The sequence below is a fragment of the Myotis nattereri genome, assembly GCF_964212035.1.
Source record: "Myotis nattereri genome assembly, chromosome: 14".
Taxonomy (NCBI): domain Eukaryota; kingdom Metazoa; phylum Chordata; class Mammalia; order Chiroptera; family Vespertilionidae; genus Myotis; species Myotis nattereri.
The window spans coordinates 1386570-1409890 of record NC_138089.1 but is presented as its reverse complement, the minus strand read 5'-3'; positions in this window follow the sequence as shown (position 1 = coordinate 1409890).

Here is a 23321-nt window from a genome sequence, read left to right as displayed (position 1 = left end):
AGAGTCATACAAAAGTCGCCACAGTAATACGGCCTCAATTGTAAACATAAGCAGTACAGTCCTCACTTACAGGCTTTCTACACAAATTTTGAGCTGTATAAACAAGAATTCCTAATATTTGAAAGCAAATTCAAGAGAAAACGCTCCCTAAAGTGCCCGGAGTTGTAAATATTATCAGTTTGCTGGTCATTTCACGGCTTTCCACTGGTAATGTCTGTGATTACAAACGGCAGGAAATGTAGGAAGAATCAATTTACTTTAATTTCAAGGGGTTCTTCCAACTTTTTAATCATTTCTGGAAACTCTAGTTGCGTATTTTAAGAGTTTTACCACAACTAGAGAGTTTTCTTACAAATATGTACTGGAACCGTCAGGATTTTAACAGAGTCATACAAAAGTCGCCAGAGTAATGCGGCCTCAATTGTAAACATAAGCAGTACAGTCCTCACTTACAGGCTTTCTACACAAATTTTGAGCTGTATAAACAAGAATTCCTAATATTTGAAAGCAAATTCAAGTGAAAACGCTCGCTAAAGTGCCCGGAGTTGTAAATGTTATCAGTTTGCTGGTCATTTCACGGCTTTCCACTGGTAATGTCTGTGATTACAAACGGCAGGAAATGTAGGAAGAATCAATTTACTTTAATTTCAAGGGGTTCTTCCAACTTTTTAATCATTTCTGGAAACTCTAATTGCGTATTTTAAGAGTTTTACCACAACTAGAGAGTTTTCTTACAAATATGTACTGGAACCGTCAGGATTTTAACAGAGTCATACAAAAGTCGCCAGAGTAATACGGCCTCAATTGTAAACATAAGCAGTACAGTCCTCACTTACAGGCTTTCTACACAAATTTTGAGCTGTATAAACAAGAATTCCTAATATTTGAAAGCAAATTCAAGTGAAAACGCTCCCTAAAGTGCCCGGAGTTGTAAATGTTATCAGTTTGCTGGTCATTTCACGGCTTTCCACTGGTAATGTCTGTGATTACAAACGGCAGGAAATGTAGGAAGAATCAATTTACTTTAATTTCAAGGGGTTCTTCCAACTTTTTAATCATTTCTGGAAACTCTAATTACGTATTTTAAGAGTTTTACCACAACTAGAGAGTTTTCTTACAAAAATGTACTGGAACCGTCAGGATTTTAACAGAGTCATACAAAAGTCGCCAGAGTAATACGGCCTCAATTGTATACATAAGCAGTACAGTCCTCACTTACAGGCTTTCTACACAAATTTTGAGCTGTATAAACAAGAATTCCTAATATTTGAAAGCAAATTCAAGTGAAAACGCTCCCTAAAATGCCCCGAGTTGTAAATATTATCAGTTTGCTGGTCATTTCACGGCTTTCCACTGGTAATGTCTGTGATTACAAACGGCAGGAAATGTAGGAAGAATCTATTTACTTTAATTTCAAGGGGTTCTTCCAAGTTTTTAATCATTTCTGGAAACTCTAATTACGTATTTTAAGAGTTTTACCACAACTAGAGAGTTTTCTTACAAAAATGTACTGGAACCGTCAGGATTTTAACAGAGTCATACAAAAGTCGCCAGAGTAATACGGCCTCAATTGTAAACATAAGCAGTACAGTCCTCACTTACAGGCTTTCTACACAAATTTTGAGCTGTATAAACAAGAATTCCTAATATTTGAAAGCAAATTCAAGTGAAAACGCTCCCTAAAATGCCCCGAGTTGTAAATATTATCAGTTTGCTGGTCATTTCACGGCTTTCCACTGGTAATGTCTGTGATTACAAACGGCAGGAAATGTAGGAAGAATCTATTTACTTTAATTTCAAGGGGTTCTTCCAAGTTTTTAATCATTTCTGGAAACTCTAATTGCGTATTTTAAGAGTTTTACCACAACCAGAGAGTTTGCTTACAAATATGTACTGGAACCGTCAGGATTTTAACAGAGTCATACAAAAGTCGCCAGAGTAATGCGGCCTCAATTGTAAACATAAGCAGTACAGTCCTCACTTACAGGCTTTCTACACAAATTTTGAGCTGTATAAACAAGAATTCCTAACATTTGAAAGCAAATTCAAGTGAAAACGCTCCCTAAAGTGCCCGGAGTTGTAAATATTATCAGTTTGCTGGTCATTTCACGGCTTTCCACTGGTAATGTCTGTGATTACAAACGGCAGGAAATGTAGGAAGAATCAATTTACTTTAATTTCAAGGGGTTCTTCCAACTTTTTAATCATTTCTGGAAACTCTAGTTGCGTATTTTAAGAGTTTTACCACAACTAGAGAGTTTTCTTACAAATATGTACTGGAACCGTCAGGATTTTAACAGAGTCATACAAAAGTCGCCAGAGTAATGCGGCCTCAATTGTAAACATAAGCAGTACAGTCCTCACTTACAGGCTTTCTACACAAATTTTGAGCTGTATAAACAAGAATTCCTAATATTTGAAAGCAAATTCAAGTAAAAACGCTCGCTAAAGTGCCCGGAGTTGTAAATGTTATCAGTTTGCTGGTCATTTCACGGCTTTCCACTGGTAATGTCTGTGATTACAAACGGCAGGAAATGTAGGAAGAATCTATTTACTTTAATTTCAAGGGGTTCTTCCAAGTTTTTAATCATTTCTGGAAACTCTAATTACGTATTTTAAGAGTTTTACCACAACTAGAGAGTTTTCTTACAAAAATGTACTGGAACCGTCAGGATTTTAACAGAGTCATACAAAAGTCGCCAGAGTAATACGGCCTCAATTGTATACATAAGCAGTACAGTCCTCACTTACAGGCTTTCTACACAAATTTTGAGCTGTATAAACAAGAATTCCTAATATTTGAAAGCAAATTCAAGTGAAAACGCTCCCTAAAATGCCCCGAGTTGTAAATATTATCAGTTTGCTGGTCATTTCACGGCTTTCCACTGGTAATGTCTGTGATTACAAACGGCAGGAAATGTAGGAAGAATCAATTTACTTTAATTTCAAGGGGTTCTTCCAACTTTTTAATCATTTCTGGAAACTCTAATTGCGTATTTTAAGAGTTTTACCACAACTAGAGAGTTTTCTTACAAATATGTACTGGAACCGTCAGGATTTTAACAGAGTCATACAAAAGTCGCCAGAGTAATGCGGCCTCAATTGTAAACATAAGCAGTACAGTCCTCACTTACAGGCTTTCTACACAAATTTTGAGCTGTATAAACAAGAATTCCTAATATTTGAAAGCAAATTCAAGTGAAAACGCTCGCTAAAGTGCCCGGAGTTGTAAATGTTATCAGTTTGCTGGTCATTTCACGGCTTTCCACTGGTAATGTCTGTGATTACAAACGGCAGGAAATGTAGGAAGAATCAATTTACTTTAATTTCAAGGGGTTCTTCCAACTTTTTAATCATTTCTGGAAACTCTAATTGCGTATTTTAAGAGTTTTACCACAACTAGAGAGTTTTCTTACAAATATGTATTGGAACCGTCAGGATTTTAACAGAGTCATACAAAAGTCGCCAGAGTAATACGGCCTCAATTGTAAACATAAGCAGTACAGTCCTCACTTACAGGCTTTCTACACAAATTTTGAGCTGTATAAACAAGAATTCCTAATATTTGAAAGCAAATTCAAGTGAAAACGCTCCCTAAAGTGCCCGGAGTTGTAAATATTATCAGTTTGCTGGTCATTTCACGGCTTTCCACTGGTAATGTCTGTGATTACAAACGGCAGGAAATGTAGGAAGAATCAATTTACTTTAATTTCAAGGGGTTCTTCCAACTTTTTAATCATTTCTGGAAACTCTAATTGCGTATTTTAAGAGTTTTACCACAACTAGAGAGTTTTCTTACAAATATGTACTGGAACCGTCAGGATTTTAACAGAGTCATACAAAAGTCGCCAGAGTAATGCGGCCTCAATTGTAAACATAAGCAGTACAGTCCTCACTTACAGGCTTTCTACACAAATTTTGAGCTGTATAAACAAGAATTCCTAATATTTGAAAGCAAATTCAAGTGAAAACGCTCCCTAAAGTGCCCCGAGTTTTAAATATTATCAGTTTGCTGGTCATTTCACGGCTTTCCACTGGTAATGTCTGTGATTACAAACGGCAGGAAATGTAGGAAGAATCTATTTACTTTAATTTCAAGGGGTTCTTCCAAGTTTTTAATCATTTCTGGAAACTCTAATTGCGTATTTTAAGAGTTTTACCACAACCAGAGAGTTTGCTTACAAATATGTACTGGAACCATCAGGATTTTAACAGAGTCATACAAAAGTCGCCAGAGTAATGCGGCCTCAATTGTAAACATAAGCAGTACAGTCCTCACTTACAGGCTTTCTACACAAATTTTGAGCTGTATAAACAAGAATTCCTAATATTTGAAAGCAAATTCAAGTGAAAACGCTCCCTAAAGTGCCCCGAGTTGTAAATATTATCAGTTTGCTGGTCATTTCACGGCTTTCCACTGGTAATGTCTGTGATTACAAACGGCAGGAAATGTAGGAAGAATCAATTTACTTTAATTTCAAGGGGTTCTTCCAAGTTTTTAATCATTTCTGGAAACTCTAATTGCGTATTTTAAGAGTTTTACCACAACCAGAGAGTTTGCTTACAAATATGTACTGGAACCGTCAGGATTTTAACAGAGTCATACAAAAGTCGCCAGAGTAATACGGCCTCAATTGTAAACATAAGCAGTACAGTCCTCACTTACAGGCTTTCTACACAAATTTTGAGCTGTATAAACAAGAATTCCTAATATTTGAAAGCAAATTCAAGTGAAAACGCTCCCTAAAGTGCCCGGAGTTATAAATATTATCAGTTTGCTGGTCATTTCACGGCTTTCCACTGGTAATGTGTGTGATTACAAACGGCAGGAAATGTAGGAAGAATCAATTTACTTTAATTTCAAGGGGTTCTTCCAACTTTTCAATCATTTCTGGAAACTCTAATTGCGTATTTTAAGAGTTTTACCACAACTAGAGAGTTTTCTTACAAATATGTACTGGAACCGTCAGGATTTTAACAGAGTCATACAAAAGTCGCCAGAGTAATGCGGCCTCAATTGTAAACATAAGCAGTACAGTCCTCACTTACAGGCTTTCTACACAAATTTTGAGCTGTATAAACAAGAATTCCTAATATTTGAAAGCAAATTCAAGTGAAAACGCTCGCTAAAGTGCCCGGAGTTGTAAATGTTATCAGTTTGCTGGTCATTTCACGGCTTTCCACTGGTAATGTCTGTGATTACAAACGGCAGGAAATGTAGGAAGAATCTATTTACTTTAATTTCAAGGGGTTCTTCCAAGTTTTTAATCATTTCTGGAAACTCTAATTACGTATTTTAAGAGTTTTACCACAACTAGAGAGTTTTCTTACAAAAATGTACTGGAACCGTCAGGATTTTAACAGAGTCATACAAAAGTCGCCAGAGTAATACGGCCTCAATTGTAAACATAAGCAGTACAGTCCTCACTTACAGGCTTTCTACACAAATTTTGAGCTGTATAAACAAGAATTCCTAATATTTGAAAGCAAATTCAAGTGAAAACGCTCCCTAAAATGCCCCGAGTTGTAAATATTATCAGTTTGCTGGTCATTTCACGGCTTTCCACTGGTAATGTCTGTGATTACAAACGGCAGGAAATGTAGGAAGAATCAATTTACTTTAATTTCAAGGGGTTCTTCCAACTTTTTAATCATTTCTGGAAACTCTAATTGCGTATTTTAAGAGTTTTACCACAACTAGAGAGTTTTCTTACAAATATGTACTGGAACCGTCAGGATTTTAACAGAGTCATACAAAAGTCGCCAGAGTAATGCGGCCTCAATTGTAAACATAAGCAGTACAGTCCTCACTTACAGGCTTTCTACACAAATTTTGAGCTGTATAAACAAGAATTCCTAATATTTGAAAGCAAATTCAAGTGAAAACGCCCCCTAAAGTGCCCCGAGTTGTAAATATTATCAGTTTGCTGGTCATTTCAGGGCTTTCCACTGGTAATGTCTGTGATTAAAAAAGGCAGGAAATGTAGGAAGAATCTATTTACTTTAATTTCAAGGGGTTCTTCCAAGTTTTTAATCATTTCTGGAAACTCTAATTGCGTATTTTAAGAGTTTTACCACAACCAGAGACTTTGCTTACAAATATGTACTGGAACCATCAGGATTTTAACAGAGTCATACAAAAGTCGCCAGAGTAATGCGGCCTCAATTGTAAACATAAGCAGTACAGTCCTCACTTACAGGCTTTCTACACAAATTTTGAGCTGTATAAACAAGAATTCCTAATATTTGAAAGCAAATTCAAGTGAAAACGCTCCCTAAAGTGCCCCGAGTTGTAAATGTTATCAGTTTGCTGGTCATTTCACGGCTTTCCACTGGTAATGTCTGTGATTACAAACGGCAGGAAATGTAGGAAGAATCAATTTACTTTAATTTCAAGGGGTTCTTCCAACTTTTCAATCATTTCTGGCAACTCTAATTGCGTATTTTAAGAGTTTTACCACAACTAGAGAGTTTTCTTACAAATATGTACTGGAACTGTCAGGATTTTAACAGAGTCATACAAAAGTCGCCAGAGTAATGCGGCCTCAATTGTAAACATAAGCAGTACAGTCCTCACTTACAGGCTTTCTACACAAATTTTGAGCTGTATAAACAAGAATTCCTAATATTTGAAAGCAAATTCAAGTGAAAACGCTCGCTAAAGTGCCCGGAGTTGTAAATGTTATCAGTTTGCTGGTCATTTCACGGCTTTCCACTTGTAATGTCTGTGATTACAAACGGCAGGAAATGTAGGAAGAATCAATTTACTTTAATTTCAAGGGGTTTCTCCAACTTTTTAATCATTTCTGGAAACTCTAATTGCGTATTTTAAGAGTTTTACCACAACCAGAGAGTTTGCTTACAAATATGTACTGGAACCGTCAGGATTTTAACAGAGTCATACAAAAGTCGCCAGAGTAATGCGGCCTCAATTGTAAACATAAGCAGTACAGTCCTCACTTACAGGCTTTCTACACAAATTTTGAGCTGTATAAACAAGAATTCCTAATATTTGAAAGCAAATTCAAGTGAAAACGCTCGCTAAAGTGCCCGGAGTTGTAAATGTTATCAGTTTGCTGGTCATTTCACGGCTTTCCACTGGTAATGTCTGTGATTACAAACGGCAGGAAATGTAGGAAGAATCTATTTACTTTAATTTCAAGGGGTTCTTCCAACTTTTTAATCATTTCTGGAAACTCTAATTGCGTATTTTAAGAGTTTTACCACAACTAGAGAGTTTTCTTACAAATATGTACTGGAACCGTCAGGATTTTAACAGAGTCATACAAAAGTCGCCAGAGTAATACGGCCTCAATTGTAAACATAAGCAGTACAGTCCTCACTTACAGGCTTTCTACACAAATTTTGAGCTGTATAAACAAGAATTCCTAATATTTGAAAGCAAATTCAAGTGAAAACGCTCCCTAAAGTGCCCGGAGTTGTAAATATTATCAGTTTGCTGGTCATTTCACGGCTTTCCACTGGTAATGTCTGTGATTACAAACGGCAGGAAATGTAGGAAGAATCAATTTACTTTAATTTCAAGGGGTTCTTCCAACTTTTTAATCATTTCTGGAAACTCTAATTGCGTATTTTAAGAGTTTTACCACAACTAGAGAGTTTGCTTACAAATATGTACTGGAACCGTCAGGATTTTAACAGAGTCATACAAAAGTCGCCAGAGTAATGCGGCCTCAATTGTAAACATAAGCAGTACAGTCCTCACTTACAGGCTTTCTACACAAATTTTGAGCTGTATAAACAAGAATTCCTAATATTTGAAAGCAAATTCAAGTGAAAACGCTCCCTAAAATGCCCCGAGTTGTAAATATTATCAGTTTGCTGGTCATTTCACGGCTTTCCACTGGTAATGTCTGTGATTACAAACGGCAGGAAATGTAGGAAGAATCAATTTACTTTAATTTCAAGGGGTTCTTCCAAGTTTTTAATCATTTCTGGAAACTCTAATTGCGTATTTTAAGAGTTTTACCACAACCAGAGAGTTTGCTTACAAATATGTACTGGAACCGTCAGGATTTTAACAGAGTCATACAAAAGTCGCCAGAGTAATGCGGCCTCAATTGTAAACATAAGCAGTACAGTCCTCACTTACAGGCTTTCTACACAAATTTTGAGCTGTATAAACAAGAATTCCTAATATTTGAAAGCAAATTCAAGTGAAAACGCTCGCTAAAGTGCCCGGAGTTGTAAATGTTATCAGTTTGCTGGTCATTTCACGGCTTTCCACTGGTAATGTCTGTGATTACAAACGGCAGGAAATGTAGGAAGAATCAATTTACTTTAATTTCAAGGGGTTCTTTCAACTTTTTAATCATTTCTGGAAACTCTAATTGCGTATTTTAAGAGTTTTACCACAACTAGAGAGTTTTCTTACAAATATGTACTGGAACCGTCAGGATTTTAACAGAGTCATACAAAAGTCGCCAGAGTAATACGGCCTCAATTGTAAACATAAGCAGTACAGTCCTCACTTACAGGCTTTCTACACAAATTTTGAGCTGTATAAACAAGAATTCCTAATATTTGAAAGCAAATTCAAGTGAAAACGCTCCCTAAAGTGCCCGGAGTTGTAAATGTTATCAGTTTGCTGGTCATTTCACGGCTTTCCACTGGTAATGTCTGTGATTACAAACGGCAGGAAATGTAGGAAGAATCAATTTACTTTAATTTCAAGGGGTTCTTCCAACTTTTTAATCATTTCTGGAAACTCTAATTGCGTATTTTAAGAGTTTTACCACAACTAGAGAGTTTTCTTACAAATATGTACTGGAACCGTCAGGATTTTAACAGAGTCATACAAAAGTCGCCAGAGTAATACGGCCTCAATTGTAAACATAAGCAGTACAGTCCTCACTTACAGGCTTTCTACACAAATTTTGAGCTGTATAAACAAGAATTCCTAATATTTGAAAGCAAATTCAAGTGAAAACGCTCCCTAAAGTGCCCGGAGTTGTAAATGTTATCAGTTTGCTGGTCATTTCACGGCTTTCCACTGGTAATGTCTGTGATTACAAACGGCAGGAAATGTAGGAAGAATCAATTTACTTTAATTTCAAGGGGTTCTTCCAACTTTTTAATCATTTCTGGAAACTCTAATTACGTATTTTAAGAGTTTTACCACAACTAGAGAGTTTTCTTACAAAAATGTACTGGAACCGTCAGGATTTTAACAGAGTCATACAAAAGTCGCCAGAGTAATACGGCCTCAATTGTATACATAAGCAGTACAGTCCTCACTTACAGGCTTTCTACACAAATTTTGAGCTGTATAAACAAGAATTCCTAATATTTGAAAGCAAATTCAAGTGAAAACGCTCCCTAAAATGCCCCGAGTTGTAAATATTATCAGTTTGCTGGTCATTTCACGGCTTTCCACTGGTAATGTCTGTGATTACAAACGGCAGGAAATGTAGGAAGAATCAATTTACTTTAATTTCAAGGGGTTCTTCCAACTTTTTAATCATTTCTGGAAACTCTAATTGCGTATTTTAAGAGTTTTACCACAACTAGAGAGTTTTCTTACAAATATGTACTGGAACCGTCAGGATTTTAACAGAGTCATACAAAAGTCGCCAGAGTAATGCGGCCTCAATTGTAAACATAAGCAGTACAGTCCTCACTTACAGGCTTTCTACACAAATTTTGAGCTGTATAAACAAGAATTCCTAATATTTGAAAGCAAATTCAAGTGAAAACGCTCGCTAAAGTGCCCGGAGTTGTAAATGTTATCAGTTTGCTGGTCATTTCACGGCTTTCCACTGGTAATGTCTGTGATTACAAACGGCAGGAAATGTAGGAAGAATCTATTTACTTTAATTTCAAGGGGTTCTTCCAAGTTTTTAATCATTTCTGGAAACTCTAATTACGTATTTTAAGAGTTTTACCACAACTAGAGAGTTTTCTTACAAAAATGTACTGGAACCGTCAGGATTTTAACAGAGTCATACAAAAGTCGCCAGAGTAATACGGCCTCAATTGTATACATAAGCAGTACAGTCCTCACTTACAGGCTTTCTACACAAATTTTGAGCTGTATAAACAAGAATTCCTAATATTTGAAAGCAAATTCAAGTGAAAACGCTCCCTAAAATGCCCCGAGTTGTAAATATTATCAGTTTGCTGGTCATTTCACGGCTTTCCACTGGTAATGTCTGTGATTACAAACGGCAGGAAATGTAGGAAGAATCAATTTACTTTAATTTCAAGGGGTTCTTCCAACTTTTTAATCATTTCTGGAAACTCTAATTGCGTATTTTAAGAGTTTTACCACAACTAGAGAGTTTTCTTACAAATATGTACTGGAACCGTCAGGATTTTAACAGAGTCATACAAAAGTCGCCAGAGTAATGCGGCCTCAATTGTAAACATAAGCAGTACAGTCCTCACTTACAGGCTTTCTACACAAATTTTGAGCTGTATAAACAAGAATTCCTAATATTTGAAAGCAAATTCAAGTGAAAACGCTCGCTAAAGTGCCCGGAGTTGTAAATGTTATCAGTTTGCTGGTCATTTCACGGCTTTCCACTGGTAATGTCTGTGATTACAAACGGCAGGAAATGTAGGAAGAATCAATTTACTTTAATTTCAAGGGGTTCTTCCAACTTTTTAATCATTTCTGGAAACTCTAATTGCGTATTTTAAGAGTTTTACCACAACTAGAGAGTTTTCTTACAAATATGTATTGGAACCGTCAGGATTTTAACAGAGTCATACAAAAGTCGCCAGAGTAATACGGCCTCAATTGTAAACATAAGCAGTACAGTCCTCACTTACAGGCTTTCTACACAAATTTTGAGCTGTATAAACAAGAATTCCTAATATTTGAAAGCAAATTCAAGTGAAAACGCTCCCTAAAGTGCCCGGAGTTGTAAATATTATCAGTTTGCTGGTCATTTCACGGCTTTCCACTGGTAATGTCTGTGATTACAAACGGCAGGAAATGTAGGAAGAATCAATTTACTTTAATTTCAAGGGGTTCTTCCAACTTTTTAATCATTTCTGGAAACTCTAATTGCGTATTTTAAGAGTTTTACCACAACTAGAGAGTTTTCTTACAAATATGTACTGGAACCGTCAGGATTTTAACAGAGTCATACAAAAGTCGCCAGAGTAATGCGGCCTCAATTGTAAACATAAGCAGTACAGTCCTCACTTACAGGCTTTCTACACAAATTTTGAGCTGTATAAACAAGAATTCCTAATATTTGAAAGCAAATTCAAGTGAAAACGCTCCCTAAAGTGCCCCGAGTTGTAAATATTATCAGTTTGCTGGTCATTTCACGGCTTTCCACTGGTAATGTCTGTGATTACAAACGGCAGGAAATGTAGGAAGAATCTATTTACTTTAATTTCAAGGGGTTCTTCCAAGTTTTTAATCATTTCTGGAAACTCTAATTGCGTATTTTAAGAGTTTTACCACAACCAGAGAGTTTGCTTACAAATATGTACTGGAACCATCAGGATTTTAACAGAGTCATACAAAAGTCGCCAGAGTAATGCGGCCTCAATTGTAAACATAAGCAGTACAGTCCTCACTTACAGGCTTTCTACACAAATTTTGAGCTGTATAAACAAGAATTCCTAATATTTGAAAGCAAATTCAAGTGAAAACGCTCCCTAAAGTGCCCCGAGTTGTAAATATTATCAGTTTGCTGGTCATTTCACGGCTTTCCACTGGTAATGTCTGTGATTACAAACGGCAGGAAATGTAGGAAGAATCAATTTACTTTAATTTCAAGGGGTTCTTCCAAGTTTTTAATCATTTCTGGAAACTCTAATTGCGTATTTTAAGAGTTTTACCACAACCAGAGAGTTTGCTTACAAATATGTACTGGAACCGTCAGGATTTTAACAGAGTCATACAAAAGTCGCCAGAGTAATACGGCCTCAATTGTAAACATAAGCAGTACAGTCCTCACTTACAGGCTTTCTACACAAATTTTGAGCTGTATAAACAAGAATTCCTAATATTTGAAAGCAAATTCAAGTGAAAACGCTCCCTAAAGTGCCCGGAGTTATAAATATTATCAGTTTGCTGGTCATTTCACGGCTTTCCACTGGTAATGTGTGTGATTACAAACGGCAGGAAATGTAGGAAGAATCAATTTACTTTAATTTCAAGGGGTTCTTCCAACTTTTCAATCATTTCTGGAAACTCTAATTGCGTATTTTAAGAGTTTTACCACAACTAGAGAGTTTTCTTACAAATATGTACTGGAACCGTCAGGATTTTAACAGAGTCATACAAAAGTCGCCAGAGTAATGCGGCCTCAATTGTAAACATAAGCAGTACAGTCCTCACTTACAGGCTTTCTACACAAATTTTGAGCTGTATAAACAAGAATTCCTAATATTTGAAAGCAAATTCAAGTGAAAACGCTCGCTAAAGTGCCCGGAGTTGTAAATGTTATCAGTTTGCTGGTCATTTCACGGCTTTCCACTGGTAATGTCTGTGATTACAAACGGCAGGAAATGTAGGAAGAATCTATTTACTTTAATTTCAAGGGGTTCTTCCAAGTTTTTAATCATTTCTGGAAACTCTAATTACGTATTTTAAGAGTTTTACCACAACTAGAGAGTTTTCTTACAAAAATGTACTGGAACCGTCAGGATTTTAACAGAGTCATACAAAAGTCGCCAGAGTAATACGGCCTCAATTGTAAACATAAGCAGTACAGTCCTCACTTACAGGCTTTCTACACAAATTTTGAGCTGTATAAACAAGAATTCCTAATATTTGAAAGCAAATTCAAGTGAAAACGCTCCCTAAAATGCCCCGAGTTGTAAATATTATCAGTTTGCTGGTCATTTCACGGCTTTCCACTGGTAATGTCTGTGATTACAAACGGCAGGAAATGTAGGAAGAATCAATTTACTTTAATTTCAAGGGGTTCTTCCAACTTTTTAATCATTTCTGGAAACTCTAATTGCGTATTTTAAGAGTTTTACCACAACTAGAGAGTTTTCTTACAAATATGTACTGGAACCGTCAGGATTTTAACAGAGTCATACAAAAGTCGCCAGAGTAATGCGGCCTCAATTGTAAACATAAGCAGTACAGTCCTCACTTACAGGCTTTCTACACAAATTTTGAGCTGTATAAACAAGAATTCCTAATATTTGAAAGCAAATTCAAGTGAAAACGCCCCCTAAAGTGCCCCGAGTTGTAAATATTATCAGTTTGCTGGTCATTTCAGGGCTTTCCACTGGTAATGTCTGTGATTAAAAAAGGCAGGAAATGTAGGAAGAATCTATTTACTTTAATTTCAAGGGGTTCTTCCAAGTTTTTAATCATTTCTGGAAACTCTAATTGCGTATTTTAAGAGTTTTACCACAACCAGAGACTTTGCTTACAAATATGTACTGGAACCATCAGGATTTTAACAGAGTCATACAAAAGTCGCCAGAGTAATGCGGCCTCAATTGTAAACATAAGCAGTACAGTCCTCACTTACAGGCTTTCTACACAAATTTTGAGCTGTATAAACAAGAATTCCTAATATTTGAAAGCAAATTCAAGTGAAAACGCTCCCTAAAGTGCCCCGAGTTGTAAATGTTATCAGTTTGCTGGTCATTTCACGGCTTTCCACTGGTAATGTCTGTGATTACAAACGGCAGGAAATGTAGGAAGAATCAATTTACTTTAATTTCAAGGGGTTCTTCCAACTTTTCAATCATTTCTGGCAACTCTAATTGCGTATTTTAAGAGTTTTACCACAACTAGAGAGTTTTCTTACAAATATGTACTGGAACTGTCAGGATTTTAACAGAGTCATACAAAAGTCGCCAGAGTAATGCGGCCTCAATTGTAAACATAAGCAGTACAGTCCTCACTTACAGGCTTTCTACACAAATTTTGAGCTGTATAAACAAGAATTCCTAATATTTGAAAGCAAATTCAAGTGAAAACGCTCGCTAAAGTGCCCGGAGTTGTAAATGTTATCAGTTTGCTGGTCATTTCACGGCTTTCCACTTGTAATGTCTGTGATTACAAACGGCAGGAAATGTAGGAAGAATCAATTTACTTTAATTTCAAGGGGTTTCTCCAACTTTTTAATCATTTCTGGAAACTCTAATTGCGTATTTTAAGAGTTTTACCACAACCAGAGAGTTTGCTTACAAATATGTACTGGAACCGTCAGGATTTTAACAGAGTCATACAAAAGTCGCCAGAGTAATGCGGCCTCAATTGTAAACATAAGCAGTACAGTCCTCACTTACAGGCTTTCTACACAAATTTTGAGCTGTATAAACAAGAATTCCTAATATTTGAAAGCAAATTCAAGTGAAAACGCTCGCTAAAGTGCCCGGAGTTGTAAATGTTATCAGTTTGCTGGTCATTTCACGGCTTTCCACTGGTAATGTCTGTGATTACAAACGGCAGGAAATGTAGGAAGAATCTATTTACTTTAATTTCAAGGGGTTCTTCCAACTTTTTAATCATTTCTGGAAACTCTAATTGCGTATTTTAAGAGTTTTACCACAACTAGAGAGTTTTCTTACAAATATGTACTGGAACCGTCAGGATTTTAACAGAGTCATACAAAAGTCGCCAGAGTAATACGGCCTCAATTGTAAACATAAGCAGTACAGTCCTCACTTACAGGCTTTCTACACAAATTTTGAGCTGTATAAACAAGAATTCCTAATATTTGAAAGCAAATTCAAGTGAAAACGCTCCCTAAAGTGCCCCGAGTTGTAAATATTATCAGTTTGCTGGTCATTTCACGGCTTTCCACTGGTAATGTCTGTGATTACAAACGGCAGGAAATGTAGGAAGAATCAATTTACTTTAATTTCAAGGGGTTCTTCCAAGTTTTTAATCATTTCTGGAAACTCTAATTGCGTATTTTAAGAGTTTTACCACAACCAGAGAGTTTGCTTACAAATATGTACTGGAACCGTCAGGATTTTAACAGAGTCATACAAAAGTCGCCAGAGTAATACGGCCTCAATTGTAAACATAAGCAGTACAGTCCTCACTTACAGGCTTTCTACACAAATTTTGAGCTGTATAAACAAGAATTCCTAATATTTGAAAGCAAATTCAAGTGAAAACGCTCCCTAAAGTGCCCGGAGTTATAAATATTATCAGTTTGCTGGTCATTTCACGGCTTTCCACTGGTAATGTGTGTGATTACAAACGGCAGGAAATGTAGGAAGAATCAATTTACTTTAATTTCAAGGGGTTCTTCCAACTTTTCAATCATTTCTGGAAACTCTAATTGCGTATTTTAAGAGTTTTACCACAACTAGAGAGTTTTCTTACAAATATGTACTGGAACCGTCAGGATTTTAACAGAGTCATACAAAAGTCGCCAGAGTAATGCGGCCTCAATTGTAAACATAAGCAGTACAGTCCTCACTTACAGGCTTTCTACACAAATTTTGAGCTGTATAAACAAGAATTCCTAATATTTGAAAGCAAATTCAAGTGAAAACGCTCGCTAAAGTGCCCGGAGTTGTAAATGTTATCAGTTTGCTGGTCATTTCACGGCTTTCCACTGGTAATGTCTGTGATTACAAACGGCAGGAAATGTAGGAAGAATCTATTTACTTTAATTTCAAGGGGTTCTTCCAAGTTTTTAATCATTTCTGGAAACTCTAATTACGTATTTTAAGAGTTTTACCACAACTAGAGAGTTTTCTTACAAAAATGTACTGGAACCGTCAGGATTTTAACAGAGTCATACAAAAGTCGCCAGAGTAATACGGCCTCAATTGTAAACATAAGCAGTACAGTCCTCACTTACAGGCTTTCTACACAAATTTTGAGCTGTATAAACAAGAATTCCTAATATTTGAAAGCAAATTCAAGTGAAAACGCTCCCTAAAATGCCCCGAGTTGTAAATATTATCAGTTTGCTGGTCATTTCACGGCTTTCCACTGGTAATGTCTGTGATTACAAACGGCAGGAAATGTAGGAAGAATCAATTTACTTTAATTTCAAGGGGTTCTTCCAACTTTTTAATCATTTCTGGAAACTCTAATTGCGTATTTTAAGAGTTTTACCACAACTAGAGAGTTTTCTTACAAATATGTACTGGAACCGTCAGGATTTTAACAGAGTCATACAAAAGTCGCCAGAGTAATGCGGCCTCAATTGTAAACATAAGCAGTACAGTCCTCACTTACAGGCTTTCTACACAAATTTTGAGCTGTATAAACAAGAATTCCTAATATTTGAAAGCAAATTCAAGTGAAAACGCCCCCTAAAGTGCCCCGAGTTGTAAATATTATCAGTTTGCTGGTCATTTCAGGGCTTTCCACTGGTAATGTCTGTGATTAAAAAAGGCAGGAAATGTAGGAAGAATCTATTTACTTTAATTTCAAGGGGTTCTTCCAAGTTTTTAATCATTTCTGGAAACTCTAATTGCGTATTTTAAGAGTTTTACCACAACCAGAGACTTTGCTTACAAATATGTACTGGAACCATCAGGATTTTAACAGAGTCATACAAAAGTCGCCAGAGTAATGCGGCCTCAATTGTAAACATAAGCAGTACAGTCCTCACTTACAGGCTTTCTACACAAATTTTGAGCTGTATAAACAAGAATTCCTAATATTTGAAAGCAAATTCAAGTGAAAACGCTCCCTAAAGTGCCCCGAGTTGTAAATGTTATCAGTTTGCTGGTCATTTCACGGCTTTCCACTGGTAATGTCTGTGATTACAAACGGCAGGAAATGTAGGAAGAATCAATTTACTTTAATTTCAAGGGGTTCTTCCAACTTTTCAATCATTTCTGGCAACTCTAATTGCGTATTTTAAGAGTTTTACCACAACTAGAGAGTTTTCTTACAAATATGTACTGGAACTGTCAGGATTTTAACAGAGTCATACAAAAGTCGCCAGAGTAATGCGGCCTCAATTGTAAACATAAGCAGTACAGTCCTCACTTACAGGCTTTCTACACAAATTTTGAGCTGTATAAACAAGAATTCCTAATATTTGAAAGCAAATTCAAGTGAAAACGCTCGCTAAAGTGCCCGGAGTTGTAAATGTTATCAGTTTGCTGGTCATTTCACGGCTTTCCACTTGTAATGTCTGTGATTACAAACGGCAGGAAATGTAGGAAGAATCAATTTACTTTAATTTCAAGGGGTTTCTCCAACTTTTTAATCATTTCTGGAAACTCTAATTGCGTATTTTAAGAGTTTTACCACAACCAGAGAGTTTGCTTACAAATATGTACTGGAACCGTCAGGATTTTAACAGAGTCATACAAAAGTCGCCAGAGTAATGCGGCCTCAATTGTAAACATAAGCAGTACAGTCCTCACTTACAGGCTTTCTACACAAATTTTGAGCTGTATAAACAAGAATTCCTAATATTTGAAAGCAAATTCAAGTGAAAACGCTCGCTAAAGTGCCCGGAGTTGTAAATGTTATCAGTTTGCTGGTCATTTCACGGCTTTCCACTGGTAATGTCTGTGATTACAAACGGCAGGAAATGTAGGAAGAATCTATTTACTTTAATTTCAAGGGGTTCTTCCAACTTTTTAATCATTTCTGGAAACTCTAATTGCGTATTTTAAGAGTTTTACCACAACTAGAGAGTTTTCTTACAAATATGTACTGGAACCGTCAGGATTTTAACAGAGTCATACAAAAGTCGCCAGAGTAATACGGCCTCAATTGTAAACATAAGCAGTACAGTCCTCACTTACAGGCTTTCTACACAAATTTTGAGCTGTATAAACAAGAATTCCTAATATTTGAAAGCAAATTCAAGTGAAAACGCTCCCTAAAGTGCCCGGAGTTGTAAATATTATCAGTTTGCTGGTCATTTCACGGCTTTCCACTGGTAATGTCTGTGATTACAAACGGCAGGAAATGTAGGAAGAATCAATTTACTTTAATTTCAAGGGGTTCTTCCAACTTTTTAATCATTTCTGGAAACTCTAATTGCGTATTTTAAGAGTTTTACCACAACTAGAGAGTTTGCTTACAAATATGTACTGGAACCGTCAGGATTTTAACAGAGTCATACAAAAGTCGCCAGAGTAATGCGGCCTCAATTGTAAACATAAGCAGTACAGTCCTCACTTACAGGCTTTCTACACAAATTTTGAGCTGTATAAACAAGAATTCCTAATATTTGAAAGCAAATTCAAGTGAAAACGCTCCCTAAAATGCCCCGAGTTGTAAATATTATCAGTTTGCTGGTCATTTCACGGCTTTCCACTGGTAATGTCTGTGATTACAAACGGCAGGAAATGTAGGAAGAATCAATTTACTTTAATTTCAAGGGGTTCTTCCAAGTTTTTAATCATTTCTGGAAACTCTAATTGCGTATTTTAAGAGTTTTACCACAACCAGAGAGTTTGCTTACAAATATGTACTGGAACCGTCAGGATTTTAACAGAGTCATACAAAAGTCGCCAGAGTAATGCGGCCTCAATTGTAAACATAAGCAGTACAGTCCTCACTTACAGGCTTTCTACACAAATTTTGAGCTGTATAAACAAGAATTCCTAATATTTGAAAGCAAATTCAAGTGAAAACGCTCGCTAAAGTGCCCGGAGTTGTAAATGTTATCAGTTTGCTGGTCATTTCACGGCTTTCCACTGGTAATGTCTGTGATTACAAACGGCAGGAAATGTAGGAAGAATCTATTTACTTTAATTTCAAGGGGTTCTTCCAAGTTTTTAATCATTTCTGGAAACTCTAATTACGTATTTTAAGAGTTTTACCACAACTAGAGAGTTTTCTTACAAAAATGTACTGGAACCGTCAGGATTTTAACAGAGTCATACAAAAGTCGCCAGAGTAATACGGCCTCAATTGTAAACATAAGCAGTACAGTCCTCACTTACAGGCTTTCTACACAAATTTTGAGCTGTATAAACAAGAATTCCTAATATTTGAAAGCAAATTCAAGTGAAAACGCTCCCTAAAATGCCCCGAGTTGTAAATATTATCAGTTTGCTGGTCATTTCACGGCTTTCCACTGGTAATGTCTGTGATTACAAACGGCAGGAAATGTAGGAAGAATCAATTTACTTTAATTTCAAGGGGTTCTTCCAACTTTTTAATCATTTCTGGAAACTCTAATTGCGTATTTTAAGAGTTTTACCACAACTAGAGAGTTTTCTTACAAATATGTACTGGAACCGTCAGGATTTTAACAGAGTCATACAAAAGTCGCCAGAGTAATGCGGCCTCAATTGTAAACATAAGCAGTACAGTCCTCACTTACAGGCTTTCTACACAAATTTTGAGCTGTATAAACAAGAATTCCTAATATTTGAAAGCAAATTCAAGTGAAAACGCCCCCTAAAGTGCCCCGAGTTGTAAATATTATCAGTTTGCTGGTCATTTCAGGGCTTTCCACTGGTAATGTCTGTGATTAAAAAAGGCAGGAAATGTAGGAAGAATCTATTTACTTTAATTTCAAGGGGTTCTTCCAAGTTTTTAATCATTTCTGGAAACTCTAATTGCGTATTTTAAGAGTTTTACCACAACCAGAGACTTTGCTTACAAATATGTACTGGAACCATCAGGATTTTAACAGAGTCATACAAAAGTCGCCAGAGTAATGCGGCCTCAATTGTAAACATAAGCAGTACAGTCCTCACTTACAGGCTTTCTACACAAATTTTGAGCTGTATAAACAAGAATTCCTAATATTTGAAAGCAAATTCAAGTGAAAACGCTCCCTAAAGTGCCCCGAGTTGTAAATGTTATCAGTTTGCTGGTCATTTCACGGCTTTCCACTGGTAATGTCTGTGATTACAAACGGCAGGAAATGTAGGAAGAATCAATTTACTTTAATTTCAAGGGGTTCTTCCAACTTTTTAATCATTTCTGGAAACTCTAATTGCGTATTTTAAGAGTTTTACCACAACTAGAGAGTTTGCTTACAAATATGTACTGGAACCGTCAGGATTTTAACAGAGTCATACAAAAGTCGCCAGAGTAATGCGGCCTCAATTGTAAACATAAGCAGTACAGTCCTCACTTACAGGCTTTCTACACAAATTTTGAGCTGTATAAACAAGAATTCCTAATATTTGAAAGCAAATTCAAGTGAAAACGCTCCCTAAAATGCCCCGAGTTGTAAATATTATCAGTTTGCTGGTCATTTCACGGCTTTCCACTGGTAATGTCTGTGATTACAAACGGCAGGAAATGTAGGAAGAATCAATTTACTTTAATTTCAAGGGGTTCTTCCAAGTTTTTAATCATTTCTGGAAACTCTAATTGCGTATTTTAAGAGTTTTACCACAACCAGAGAGTTTGCTTACAAATATGTACTGGAACCGTCAGGATTTTAACAGAGTCATACAAAAGTCGCCAGAGTAATGCGGCCTCAATTGTAAACATAAGCAGTACAGTCCTCACTTACAGGCTTTCTACACAAATTTTGAGCTGTATAAACAAGAATTCCTAATATTTGAAAGCAAATTCAAGTGAAAACGCTCGCTAAAGTGCCCGGAGTTGTAAATGTTATCAGTTTGCTGGTCATTTCACGGCTTTCCACTGGTAATGTCTGTGATTACAAACGGCAGGAAATGTAGGAAGAATCTATTTACTTTAATTTCAAGGGGTTCTTCCAAGTTTTTAATCATTTCTGGAAACTCTAATTACGTATTTTAAGAGTTTTACCACAACTAGAGAGTTTTCTTACAAAAATGTACTGGAACCGTCAGGATTTTAACAGAGTCATACAAAAGTCGCCAGAGTAATACGGCCTCAATTGTAAACATAAGCAGTACAGTCCTCACTTACAGGCTTTCTACACAAATTTTGAGCTGTATAAACAAGAATTCCTAATATTTGAAAGCAAATTCAAGTGAAAACGCTCCCTAAAATGCCCCGAGTTGTAAATATTATCAGTTTGCTGGTCATTTCACGGCTTTCCACTGGTAATGTCTGTGATTACAAACGGCAGGAAATGTAGGAAGAATCAATTTACTTTAATTTCAAGGGGTTCTTCCAACTTTTTAATCATTTCTGGAAACTCTAATTGCGTATTTTAAGAGTTTTACCACAACTAGAGAGTTTTCTTACAAATATGTACTGGAACCGTCAGGATTTTAACAGAGTCATACAAAAGTCGCCAGAGTAATGCGGCCTCAATTGTAAACATAAGCAGTACAGTCCTCACTTACAGGCTTTCTACACAAATTTTGAGCTGTATAAACAAGAATTCCTAATATTTGAAAGCAAATTCAAGTGAAAACGCTCGCTAAAGTGCCCGGAGTTGTAAATGTTATCAGTTTGCTGGTCATTTCACGGCTTTCCACTGGTAATGTCTGTGATTACAAACGGCAGGAAATGTAGGAAGAATCTATTTACTTTAATTTCAAGGGGTTCTTCCAAGTTTTTAATCATTTCTGGAAACTCTAATTACGTATTTTAAGAGTTTTACCACAACTAGAGAGTTTTCTTACAAATATGTACTGGAACCGTCAGGATTTTAACAGAGTCATACAAAAGTCGCCAGAGTAATGCGGCCTCAATTGTAAACATAAGCAGTACAGTCCTCACTTACAGGCTTTCTACACAAATTTTGAGCTGTATAAACAAGAATTCCTAATATTTGAAAGCAAATTCAAGTGAAAACGCTCCCTAAAGTGCCCCGAGTTGTAAATGTTATCAGTTTGCTGGTCATTTCACGGCTTTCCACTGGTAATGTCTGTGATTACAAACGGCAGGAAATGTAGGAAGAATCAATTTACTTTAATTTCAAGGGGTTCTTCCAACTTTTCAATCATTTCTGGCAACTCTAATTGCGTATTTTAAGAGTTTTACCACAACTAGAGAGTTTTCTTACAAATATGTACTGGAACTGTCAGGATTTTAACAGAGTCATACAAAAGTCGCCAGAGTAATGCGGCCTCAATTGTAAACATAAGCAGTACAGTCCTCACTTACAGGCTTTCTACACAAATTTTGAGCTGTATAAACAAGAATTCCTAATATTTGAAAGCAAATTCAAGTGAAAACGCTCGCTAAAGTGCCCGGAGTTGTAAATGTTATCAGTTTGCTGGTCATTTCACGGCTTTCCACTTGTAATGTCTGTGATTACAAACGGCAGGAAATGTAGGAAGAATCAATTTACTTTAATTTCAAGGGGTTTCTCCAACTTTTTAATCATTTCTGGAAACTCTAATTGCGTATTTTAAGAGTTTTACCACAACCAGAGAGTTTGCTTACAAATATGTACTGGAACCGTCAGGATTTTAACAGAGTCATACAAAAGTCGCCAGAGTAATGCGGCCTCAATTGTAAACATAAGCAGTACAGTCCTCACTTACAGGCTTTCTACACAAATTTTGAGCTGTATAAACAAGAATTCCTAATATTTGAAAGCAAATTCAAGTGAAAACGCTCGCTAAAGTGCCCGGAGTTGTAAATGTTATCAGTTTGCTGGTCATTTCACGGCTTTCCACTGGTAATGTCTGTGATTACAAACGGCAGGAAATGTAGGAAGAATCTATTTACTTTAATTTCAAGGGGTTCTTCCAACTTTTTAATCATTTCTGGAAACTCTAATTGCGTATTTTAAGAGTTTTACCACAACTAGAGAGTTTTCTTACAAATATGTACTGGAACCGTCAGGATTTTAACAGAGTCATACAAAAGTCGCCAGAGTAATACGGCCTCAATTGTAAACATAAGCAGTACAGTCCTCACTTACAGGCTTTCTACACAAATTTTGAGCTGTATAAACAAGAATTCCTAATATTTGAAAGCAAATTCAAGTGAAAACGCTCCCTAAAGTGCCCGGAGTTGTAAATATTATCAGTTTGCTGGTCATTTCACGGCTTTCCACTGGTAATGTCTGTGATTACAAACGGCAGGAAATGTAGGAAGAATCAATTTACTTTAATTTCAAGGGGTTCTTCCAACTTTTTAATCATTTCTGGAAACTCTAATTGCGTATTTTAAGAGTTTTACCACAACTAGAGAGTTTGCTTACAAATATGTACTGGAACCGTCAGGATTTTAACAGAGTCATACAAAAGTCGCCAGAGTAATGCGGCCTCAATTGTAAACATAAGCAGTACAGTCCTCACTTACAGGCTTTCTACACAAATTTTGAGCTGTATAAACAAGAATTCCTAATATTTGAAAGCAAATTCAAGTGAAAACGCTCCCTAAAATGCCCCGAGTTGTAAATATTATCAGTTTGCTGGTCATTTCACGGCTTTCCACTGGTAATGTCTGTGATTACAAACGGCAGGAAATGTAGGAAGAATCAATTTACTTTAATTTCAAGGGGTTCTTCCAAGTTTTTAATCATTTCTGGAAACTCTAATTGCGTATTTTAAGAGTTTTACCACAACCAGAG